The sequence below is a fragment of the Psammomys obesus genome, unplaced genomic scaffold (assembly GCF_907164565.1).
Source record: "Psammomys obesus unplaced genomic scaffold, mPsaObe1.curated_primary_1811, whole genome shotgun sequence".
In the NCBI taxonomy this organism is placed as follows: domain Eukaryota; kingdom Metazoa; phylum Chordata; class Mammalia; order Rodentia; family Muridae; genus Psammomys; species Psammomys obesus.
Window position 1 is genome coordinate 6,527,583 of NW_026595981.1, and position 10,414 is coordinate 6,537,996.

Sequence of the window (10,414 nt, forward strand, 5' to 3'; positions counted from 1 at the left end):
CACACACACACACACACACACACACACACACACACACACACACACACCAAACCAAACCAAACCAAACCAAACCAAACCAAACCAAACCAAACCAAACTGTTTAAAATGTCAATCTGACTTTGGGGGGGATCCAGCCCAAGAGGGAAATACCTGGAATTCTGTACTCCCTGCGGAGTGATGAGTAGAGGGAGTGGCAGAGTTAGCCTGGGGATTACTTGGGATTTTCTCTGCTTTGGGCAGTGGGGGAGGAGGCCAAAAGGTTACATGGTATTTCCTCCATTCTTTTGGCTGTGCCCTTTAGAGTGCAGCTCGCAGGTCAGAGGGGAGAGAAGCACGAAGCACTCTCTCCACTTTGGCGCAAGTAGGTGGAGTGGGAAAGACCGCGACTTGATGTGCTGGTTTGGGTTTCGATTGAGAGGGAGCTCCCCTTACGTGAGGAGTAAGGGGAGGGAGGAAGGGGGAAAAGGGAGGAAGGATGAGGCCAGGAGACGAGGAAGGAGGGGCCTTCCGCCAACACCAGAGAGTGCTCTAGCCAGGTTTCAGTTGTCCTTGCTAGTGTCTGAACCCCTGCAAAGGCTAAACCAAAAACAAAGGAGGAAAGATAACCTGCTCCCAGAGTGCGGAGGTTTAGTACCTTTGGGCTGATGCCAAAGGCCCGGGCGGGGGTGGAGGGCACCCACTCTTCCCTGCTCAAACCAGCGGTCCTGTTAAATCCACATTGGGTGGCAGCCGTCTTTCCAGGTTTGCTTCTGGCCTTGGGTGTCCAGATACCATGGCAGACCAGTGCTAGAAGCAATGAAGCTTAGCAGGTGAATGCCGGAGTGGGGGAATGGGGGCGGTGGGGGTTGTGGGGATCTGGGGAGAAAGCCTTCTTCAAGAGGGTCCTTTCGGTGATACAGCTCTTCTTTATTCAGGGGAATAGAGGCCATATAAACCTTGGGAAGGTGGTAGGAGTTTCGGGGTGAGTGTACTTCATTGGCTGGCGCTGAGGTGCTGGGAATGCTTTATTTGCATGGAGAGGAATTCTAGGTGCTAGATGGACATGTCTTTGTGAGAAAACCTGAAATCTACCTCAAGGGTGGTGGAGGTGGGGGTTGCAAGACTATGTGGATGGGGACATGTAGGCCCAGAACAGGGCGGGAGTGATCCTTAGTTTCTTCTTGTCTCAAGATGAGGTGTGGGGTTGCGGCACGTCTAGACCTCGCTCTTGCTCCAGGCTGGTTCCCTTAGTCACATGGTTCACGTGCCCCACAGGGAGTTGCAAAAATATTGAGGATGCCCTTGTTCCCTTCACCCCGTTTCCCTCGGTGGGAAATGTTGCATGGTTACAGTGGAATCGCAAAATCAGGACACTGACTTTACCGCAGTGCGTAGGTTCACCAGCTCCGTCAAGCCACAGACCTGTCCTGTCCCAACAGCTCTCCCTCTGTCACCACTCTGTAGTTATACAGCTCTGGGACAGGTTTTTAAACTCAGTAACTTCACCTCTCTTCGGAGCCTTCTCTGAGTTTCATCCATTAACAAGTCAAGGAAATAAACACATACTCCTTACCCTTGAATAGTGCACAGACTGCACACCACAAATTATAGTGCAAGGTGGTAACTCGAGTAGAGATACACTAGAGATACAAGGAACTAGACTGGAGGGTTGAGGAGGCAGAGCAGTGGTTAGCTCTGCAAACTTTGCAACAATAGGCTGATTTTGAATGAATGGAAATGATTTGGTATTTCACGAGGACAGACGGTTTGGGGAAGAAGGTAGCAATTTAGACTTTTATAACTCAGGTGATGGCTGTAGGAGGATGGACAGAGTATGTAAGACCCACTGGGCTGGGTCAGCAGCTCCATGATGAGTGAGAGATCAAAAGGCAGAAAATGGGGAACAGGACTCAGTTTACACACTGTTTGCTTAGCATGGTTTGGATACCCAGATAAACTCGGCAAGGTGGCACATGCTGTAATCCCTCCACGTTTGAGGCAGGGGTAGGAGGATCAGAAATTCAACATCATTTTGGGATACCTAGAGATTCCTCAGGTTGCCTGGGCAATATCAGATCCTGTCTAAACAAAACAAACAAACAAACGAAAAGGGAGGCGGGGAATGGTGTATCCAGCCACGTCATTTTGGCAAAACCCTCTGATGGAGAGACTAATGGTCCAGGTATGTTCTTTTAACATACCAGAGTGTTGGGAGCAAACATGGTGGAGCCATCTTTGATGGTGGTTGTGTGTGTGTATGTGTATAGGTGCGCATAGGTGTGGTTGTGTGTGTATGTGTGAATAGGTATGTGTGTGGTTGTGTGTGTGTTGGCTGTCATGCTCTCAGAGGAAGCAATTCAACCAAGAGAGACAGGCACAGTTAGGACAGACGTTTATTTAGCAAGGCATGTACTCCAGAGTGAGGTTGGAGGGTGCTTCCCCGGAGAGGAGGAGAGCAGCTGAGTGGGTTTGTATTATGAAATTTCAAGAAGTTGTTATGACTGTTCAGGGAGTGAGTACCACATTCACAGGGTAAAGTGACCTTTTTTTTTTTTTCCCCTCCTAAGTCATGGTGGGCCATATCTCTTTTTTTAAAAGAAAATATTTCTTCTCATGATGCTCTGGAAAAGCCAATAGGAGGATGTCGGAACCACAGGCACTGCAGAACTGGAAGAGAAGGGTGAAGAGCTGAGCGGAGAATTAAAGAGCTGCCGGGCCCACATCGGCGGGGGCGGGGGGGGGGACGAGTTTGCCCTCCTAACTGTCCGTGTTGCTCCCTGCCCCCATTTAAAAGTGAAAGTCAATAGGGAAATAACAAAACATATCATAAAATAAGATAAGCTGAAAGAATACTCAATAAAAAGAAGCGGCAGAATAATAAAAGCGGACAGCAGATTCAGTAAAACCTAGAGGAAAAGAAAAACCTCAGGCTCACAGAATCACCACCAAGGGCCAGGCGATAAAACACAGCTAAAATGCACTGATGCGGGTCGGCAGGAGACTCCCTTCTTTGGGAAGCCTCAGCTTTGTCCCACCCTGGCAGGGAGAGGAGATGATTATCTACATTCTACAGAGGAGAAGAATAAGGTTTGGGGCGATGAGGTATGTGGCTGTAGCTGACTAGGCCAGAGTGATGTCTCCACTCTTCTGATGAGGAAATGGAAGTGAACTAATCATTAAGGCTAACCAGCAGGTCAGGGGAGGAGCAGGACAATGGACTCATTCTCTGTTGCTCTAGGTTTTCAAGGTAATTGTGTGTGTGTGTGTGTGTGTGTGTGTGTGTGTGTACGTGTACATGTGTTACGCACATGTGTGGAGGTCAGAGGACAACCTCAGGGGTTACCTTGAGACAGGGTCTCAGTTTCTTTTCCACCACCCGCAGCAGGCTAGCTGGCCTTGGAACATCTGGGAATTCTCTGGTCCCACCTCCCCCCCAGCCTGTAGGAGTGCACAATTGTAGATGCCTGTGCTACAGGTCTGTCTTTTATGTGAGCTCTGAGAGTCTGAACTTAGATCCTCATGCTTCTGTATAAGCGTGTTAACCACTGCACCATCTCCTCAGCTCTACAGGCTTTTGAACTTAATTTTTGAGCTCTGATGAATAAACGTTTAAGCTTGGATGCCTAGTGGAATCATCTGGTGAGTGTTAAACAAACAAACAAAAAACCCAAAACCTGTCCAATTAGACATTTCTGTGAACAGGTACCTGAAAAAAAATGCTCATTGTCACTAGTTATCGGGGAGTTTAATGTAAAATCAGTGAAACCTCCTACATATCAGGTTGAGATTCTCAGCAACAAACAAACATCAATGGTGTGGAAAAGTAAGAATACACAGTGGTGTGCCTGGAGGATACTGTGTGAGTAGACAAAAGCCAGTCCATATACATGAGGTTCCTTGAGGAATCAAACCCATGATTCAAGGAGTCTAAGAGCAGAACAGTGAACACCAGGGCCAGGGGAGGGGGAAACTGAGAGTTAACAGTAAATGGGCCTTAAGATTCAGTCAAGCTTTCCTTGTTTTTAATTGCTGAGTAGTAGTCCATTGTGTAAATGTACCACAATTTCTGTATCCATTCCTCAACTGAGGGACATCTGGGTTGTTTCCAGCTTCTGGCTATTATGAATAAAGCTGCTATGAACATGGTTGAGCAAATATCCTTGTTGTATACTTGAGCATCTTTTGGATATATGCCTAGGAATGGTATAGCTGGATCTTGAGGTAGCACTATTCCTAATTGTCTGAGAAGGCGCCAAATTGATTTCCAAAGTGGTTGTACAAGTTTACATTCCCACCAGCAATTTGGGAACTAGAAAAGATCATCCTGAGTGAGCTATCCCAGAAGCAGAAAGACATACATGGTATATACTCACTTATAAGTGGGTATTAGGCATATAATATAGGATAAACATACATCTGTACACCTAAAGAAGCTAAGTAAGAAGGACCCTGGGTAAGATGCTCAATCTTCATTCAGAAAGCCAAGTGGGATAGATATTGGAAGAAGGTGAAAATAAGGAACAAGACAGGAGCCCACCACAGAGGGTCTCTGAAAGACTCTATCTAGCAGGATATTAAAGCAGATGCTGAGACTCATAGCCAAACTTTGGGAAGAGTACAGAGAATCTTATGAAATAATGGGGAAATAGAAAGACCTGGAAGGGTCTGGAGCTCCACAAGGAGAACAACAGAACCAAAAAAATATGGGCCTAGGGGTCTTTTCTGAGACTGATACTACAACTAAGGACCATTCATGGAGATAACCTGGAACCTCTGCACAGAGGTAGCTCATGACAGCTCAGTTTCCAAATGGGCCCCCTAATAAGGGGAACAGGGACTGTCTCTGACATGAACTCAGTGGCTGGCTCTTTGATCACCTCCCCCTGAGGAGGGGGGCAGTCTTACCAGGCCACAGAGGAAGACAATACAGCCAGTCCTGATGAGACCTGATAGGCTAGGGTCAGATGGAAGGGGAGGAGGTCCTCCCCTATCAGTGGACTGGGGTAGGGGCATGGGAGAAGATGAAGGAGAGAGGGTGGGAGGGTGGGAAGGCAGGATTGGGAGGGGACGAGGGTGGGGCTACAGCTGGGATACAAAGTGTAATAAATTGTAATAAATAAAAATTATATTTAAAAAATTAAATTATATTCCGTATCTCAAAAATAAATGTTTATAAAAATGAAAACAAAACAAAACAAAACAAAAAAGATTCAGTCAAGCAAGGTGAACAGTTCTAGTGGTCGGTTGTGCAAGTTTGTGCTGTACAGCTATGCTGGAGATACGTTGTACACCCACAATCTTAAGGGGACAGGTTTCCTGTTTCACATATTCTCATGGCCTTGAAAAATGACATGTGGACCGTGAGGGTTATATTTATACGTATTTTAGGAATATAATATAAAAAAAAAGAGGGCATGCATTTGAGAGAGGGCAAAAGGGGGAAGGGTTTAGAGGGAGGAAAGGTAAGGAGGAAAATGATGTAATTATATTTTAACTTCAAGAAATAAAAAAGTTATTAAAAAACTAAGTTGTCACTAAAAGTTAGCTGATATATATATATATATGGATACATATATATACATATATATATATATGGATACATATATATATATATCTATATATCTATATATATATATGTTTGTCTATGTATCCATGCATCTATCATTAAAAAACACTACCCACTGGTCAGCCTGGGGAGGTGGCTCAGCGGTTATGAGTTATCTTCCCAGAGGGTTCCATTCCCAGCACCCACATGATACTTCACAACCAACCATCTTTAACTCCAGTTCCATGAGATCCAACACCTTCTAATTGCCCTTTGTGAGCATTTTAAATGTGTCGTATATAGTCATACATGCAGGCAGAACATCTACACACAGAAAATTAAAAAAAAAAAAAAAAGAAAGAAAGATAAAAATGCTGATGGTAGGGCTGGGACAGTTCAGTGCTAACACAGCTGGTCTGGGTTGGGCCAGGAAGATGAGATAAACTTGGTACAGCTAGAGACACACTTATGACTTTGCTCATCAGAGTGATTGCTGCTATCTACTGAACTACCAGCCCTGAGTCCTAAGCCCATTAAACACTGAGCTTTCCTGTCCACGTGAGGTAGGGCGTATGGCCTCCTCTTGGGAACTGATGAAAGAGAGGGCTTCAGCTATTTTCTCTGGCAGGCCCTGGGTGGCACTGTTACCTGAGCTCAGGCCTGCAGCCCCGGGCTGTTAGAAGCAGAGTTTGTGGATGCCCAGCAGGCAGGTTGCTCCCATGGGGCACATGAGCATCACCAGCTGTTCCTTTCACTTCTCCCCTAGCCCCAGGCTTTAGGGACAATTGTCTGACTTTGGCCCCGGGCCTATGAACAGTGAGCAGCTGTCAATCTAGATAGAAGAGGGAGGTGATTTGTGGCTCAACTTTTATTTTTTTCCTTTTTGAAGGCAGTTCAGAAGTGAGATGAGCTGCCTGCAGGTTGTATCTGGGGAGCCATGTCTGTTGGGAGAGCAGAATCATCCCTTTAAGTACTCCACCCCGACCCTATGTGTGTAGTGTGTGTGTGTGTGTGTGTGTGTGTGTGTGTGTGTGTGTATGTGAGTAGAAGGGCTGTGATTGGCTACCTCTGACATGTAGCACCATTGGTATAGTATTTACCTACTGGGCATGAAGTTCTGGGTTTCATCAGCAAGCATGGCATAAAACTGGCCCGGTGACACACACCTGTAATTGAGCCCTTGGGAATCAATGGCAAGAAGATCAGGAGTCCACAGTCATCCTAGGCTAGATAGTAAATTCGAGGTCAGACTGAACTACATGAGACTGTCTGAAAAGCAAAAACAAAAACGCAAAAACAAAATGGAGAGATAGGTGCCTCTAAAGCGCTCTGAAATGCCTGGACCTTGAAACTGAACAGCACAGATGATCTCCTCAAAGTTCAGCGAGTGAAGCAAGTTCTAGAAGACGAGCTAGCTCACAGAGCCAGGGAGTTCTAGAAGGCCTTAGGTCAATCTGGAGTCTGCCTTCTCTATCGTTCTTTTAATGCCCAGTGCTGGGACACTGGCAGGATTGCAAGGGTGTCCTGAGCTGAAGCGGGATTTGGAGCCACAGCCGCCGCCGCCGCCGCCGCCGCCGCCGCCGTGTGGTCGCCACCGTTGCAGCTCTGGTAGGGAGGATCGCTGCTATGTGAACCTCTCCCTCTGAGTCCTGGTGGTGTTAGCTAGAGGGGCTTGGGAACAGCAAGGCAGTGATCAGAGATGGAGGGAGGGATGGATCCTGGGCAGAGGAGAGAGGGAGAAAGGAAAGAAGGAAGGAAGGAAGGAAGGGAGAGAGGGGGAAGGGAGAGAACAAATATGAATAAGAGCTTTTGCTGGCAGGCCTCTGGTCTATGAGTTATCACCAGATCCATCTCCCTCCGTAAACCTTCGGACCTGCTGTGAACCACTCCGGATAAACTTATCTTGGAGTCACTTTACTATGAAAAACGTTATAAAATCACAAACACTCACTGGGTAGCAGTGAACTTGGTTTCCTCATCTATGCATTGAGGATATTAATCCCAACTCTTTGAATGGTTAAGAGGATTAGATGAGATTAAGTTAGAAAATACCCACAAAAACACCTGGTCCTACAGAGTTGAAGGATCCAGTGAAGGTAATAATTATCTCCCTGCCCCGTACTTTGAGAAGGGTTCGCGCTCTGTGACCGTGACTTCATTGTACTTGAGTTTAAGACATACCCCCTGAGCAGCCACTCCTCAGCAGCAGCTTAGCCTTTTAAGATATGAAGATAAATAGGACCAAGCTGTCATTCTGTGGAAGCTCACCTTGGCTGGGGGGCTGACATGTATTACAATCCAGTATGAAGATAAAGTCACTGTACGTGTCTAGGGAGATGGTCCCTGCCAGGGGACCAGCTTAGATGGGATTCATCCTTGAAGCTTAATAGAAGCCATCCATGCGGAGGCAAAAAGACAGCTAAATTGCTAGACATCAGGCATCACCAGAAGAGGGAACAGAACCAAAGGTCTGAGTGAAGGACAAGCCGGTTTTACTGGGTCATGAAGGGACCTCTGGACCGCTGTTAGGAGCAGTGAAGGGGGAGCTGTTGAAAAGTGCTACAAGACTAGGGTTTGCACTTCAGTTCATTCTGGTGCATGTGACATGTGTAGGAGAGTTTGGAAGAGGTCAAGACTGAGCCTAAGGAAATCGTAAGGAAAAGCAGGGTGGTGGCTTGAACTTAAGGAAAGATTGTGCTTTTGGAGGAAAGGGTCAACAGGACCTTGGTGTTGATTGGCTGTGGGTGGATGAAGGGTTTTGGCTGGAGAAGTAAAGGCAACATCCATGTTTCTATTATACTTATTTGAGTATGTGGGTGCTCTGTGGTTGTGGAGGGAAGACAGGACCAAGAAGGGCAGAGTTTGGTGGGAACATTATTTCTCTTAGATGAGTTTAGTTTGGGGTGACTGTCGGGTATCAACAAGAGGTGTCCAGAGGTCAGTTCTTAGAGAAGATGCCATTCAGTTCTTGGAATAGAAGGTGATTACTCTGCAGCTGATGTTAACAGCAGGGACGTCCTAAGCCTTCCTGATGTGGAAGGGGGGAGGGTTTCAAGGTAGAAAAGACTGGGAAACATCCCAGCATTTCAAACTGGGTCAGAAGCAGGTTATGCAGTGTAGCAGGAGAAATAGTCAGTGAGGGAAGAAGAAGCCTGGATGAAGTGAGCCATGTGGAAACCATCAAAGCTCTGATTTCCACGGGGAAGCAGTTGGCAGGAGAAATGGCCCCAGAGCCCCTATGAGGTGGGTGAGCACAGGTCTTAGGTGGGTGGTGGTGGGAAACCTGATGCTCCCAGGTTAACAAACAAGGAGAGCAAGGTATAGTGGCGTACAGCTGCAATCCCAGCAACTCACGGGGCCAAGGCTGGAAGACTGTAAGTTGAAAGTCAGTCTGGGAAATTGGCAAGACCTTGTCTCAAAATAAAATGGATGTGAGGATGGACCAAGGGACTGGTGATGTAGGACAGTGGTGGACTACTTGCTTAGCATAGGAAAAAACCTTGGGTTTGATCTCTAATACTAGGAAAGAGAAAAGAAGACAAGATGAAGGTACAGGGAGACAGCGGTGATTTTCCTCTTGGAAATCTGGATGAGAAAAGATAGATCCATACAGATAAGGATAAGAGAAGCCAGGGCTCTAAGCCGGGGCCTCTGCATGGAATAAGGACGAACAGATAGAGATGAAGTTTGCAGATGCAGCAAGAGAAGGCATGCCTGGGAAAGGGAGGAAGAACTGAGCTCGGAGGAAAGAGGGACATGGTGGATATGTCATTGAACCCAGGTTGGGAAGCCTGCCACTTGGAAATCCATCGGCCCAGAGAGGAGTGTAAAGAGAAGCAACCTGAAGGAGACAGGCCAGCATCTCCAGAAACCCACAGTGAGAACTTGGAGGTACGGAATATTCACGAAGATTGGGGGTTACATCCAGAGATGAGCATTTCCTCATACTGGTCTGAGCCAACCAGCACGATGTCTTTATACCAGCAGGAACGGTGATCCCGTTAGTGGTGGGCTTTTCTTATCTTTGAAGGCAAACCGCCCCAGGCATGAGGGTCACATCCTGGGAATGAGAAAGGAAACTGGGAATAAAGCAGGATGGCACCACCCATGGCAACAGCTTACACAGTGACCTTCTCATCACTCCAGGGGACCTTTGATAGGATGTGGAAGGCTCCTGATGAGTTTGAAGGTGGGATGAGGCTGATGCAGGAAGAGGAAAATGATTCTGCTTTTCTTAGTGCAGTAAGGGGTGAGGTCACCAGGGAACTAAGAAATGGGACTCTCAGGGGTAGCAGTGAGGGTTCTGAAGCGCTTTTGATGGAACCGAGGGAAAAATGATCAAAGACAAGCATTAGCATGGCTGCTAGTTCACAAAAGAAACAACGCCAAGACTGTTCTCAGTGCAAAGAGTCAATATCCTTACACTTATTTTCTCTTTTATTCTTTCGACCATCTTCTGAGTCAAGTACTACTAATTTCCCACCATCTTATAGATGAAGAAAAAGAGGCACGGAGAATGTCCTATACCCAAGACATAGGAAGGAGCAGAGGTGGGCGTCAAACCCATGTGCAAAGCTTTGCCTTTAATCATTTTGTCATCCTTGACATTTAGGGTGGGAGGTTGGAAAATAAGAATACTCATGCTTTCTTTCATCTTTTTTTTTCTTTTTTGAACAGAGTGTGAGCGTACAAAGTAGCAAGTTACCTTATGGCACATTTATACATACTTAGTTTGGGTTGATCCTTATCCTTTCTCCCATCTCCATGTATCCTCATCCTAGGTTATACTACCCTTCCACCTCTACTTTCCCTATTCTCACTTCTTTCTTTCCTTCCTTCCTTCCTTCCTTCCTTCCTTCCTTCCTTCCTTCCTTCCTTCCTTCCTTCCTT

The 10,414-nt window shown here is 46.5% G+C and overlaps 1 protein-coding gene across 7 annotated transcripts in view; it reads left to right on the forward strand.

Annotated features, from left to right (window-relative positions):
• The window catches only part of Spaca3 (sperm acrosome associated 3), a 24,407-nt gene that overhangs the window by 9,501 nt on the left and 4,492 nt on the right, over positions 1–10,414 (forward strand). Inside the window, exon 1 of one of the 7 annotated variants that reach the window (XM_055620346.1) lies at positions 9,312–9,415. The exons of the other annotated variants lie outside the window; for them this stretch is intronic. The gene's annotated coding sequence lies outside the window, so the exon portion shown is untranslated. Of the gene's footprint in view, positions 1–9,311; positions 9,416–10,414 lie in introns of those variants that run through there. 7 annotated transcript variants of the gene reach the window in all.